The sequence below is a fragment of the Rhea pennata genome, chromosome 3, assembly GCF_028389875.1.
Source record: "Rhea pennata isolate bPtePen1 chromosome 3, bPtePen1.pri, whole genome shotgun sequence".
NCBI classification, from domain to species: Eukaryota; Metazoa; Chordata; class Aves; order Rheiformes; family Rheidae; genus Rhea; species Rhea pennata.
In genome coordinates this window covers 5,493,199-5,494,199 of record NC_084665.1, presented here as the reverse complement: position 1 = coordinate 5,494,199, position 1,001 = coordinate 5,493,199, and the positions used below count along the sequence as shown (strand labels likewise).

General features: G+C 39.6%; 1 protein-coding gene across 1 annotated transcript in view; it reads right to left on the bottom strand.

The window, feature by feature from the left end:
- VPS54 (VPS54 subunit of GARP complex) overlaps window positions 1-1,001 on the bottom strand; it is a 50,821-nt gene that overhangs the window by 1,314 nt on the left and 48,506 nt on the right. The gene's annotated exons all lie outside the window — the stretch shown is intronic.

Below are 1,001 nucleotides of genomic sequence, written 5' to 3'. Positions count from 1 at the left end.
CTGTATTGAAACAAACAACATGATTAGCACCTGAGCCTGTCAGATCAGCTTGGGCTGATCAGGAGAGGGAAGGAAAAGGAAAGGGAAAAAAAAAAAAAAAAAAAGAAAAGAAGAACTGAGCACACAAGTTCAACTGTTAGAGTGAATTACATTTGTATTAAATATCAGTTTAAAACAAGTTTTATCTCACAAGAGTGATTGATGATAGTACACGACTGACTTACAATGGTAACTGCTAGATGTAAAGCTTGTTACAGGGAGGGGATGTAAAACAACGCAAGTTTGAAAAACCTCAACAGGAATTAGGTGTCTAAAACTTATTCTCTGCAGTATTTCCAATCTCATCACAATTTAAGATCCTGATTCCATTGTAACTTGGCATATTAATTATTGCAATGTCAACTTCCGTATTCTGGATGTTTAACATAATAGCAACCAATCAGCACAGCAGTTACACTGCATGCTTAACGATTCATCCAGCGTTAAAAGCCCTCATACATTGTAGAAACATACCATAGGATGAGAGAAACACGATAATGCCATCCCTACTTAGCTAGTAGCAAGATGTAGGAACAGCAGTTGTATTTTCATAGTAAAAATTTAACCAGGATTCACAGAACTGGACTTTCTTTTTTTAACCATTGTTAGAGAAACAAGCAGTTCAGAACAAGATAAGAATCAGAAAAAGAAACAAGTTAAAAACTAGGTCAACGAAAACTGCTAGAAAAACATCACTGGAATTAGGGTCAATTTTCTTCTCTAGCACTACCTACACACTCCCAGAGACCGGTGTTCTGTAACTGCTGCCACAGAAGAAAAGACTCGAAAGGCCTTACTGTTCATAGCTGCAGGTTACAGACACTGGGGACAGCAAGGAATGACTCTGTACTGGGAAATACAACGCCAACAGATCAGCGAAACAGCTGCCTGGACCCTTCTCTCAAAAAGGGGTCTGTTCAGGCCACCCAGCGGCGAGCAGCAGGCAAAAACCACGGCTCAGA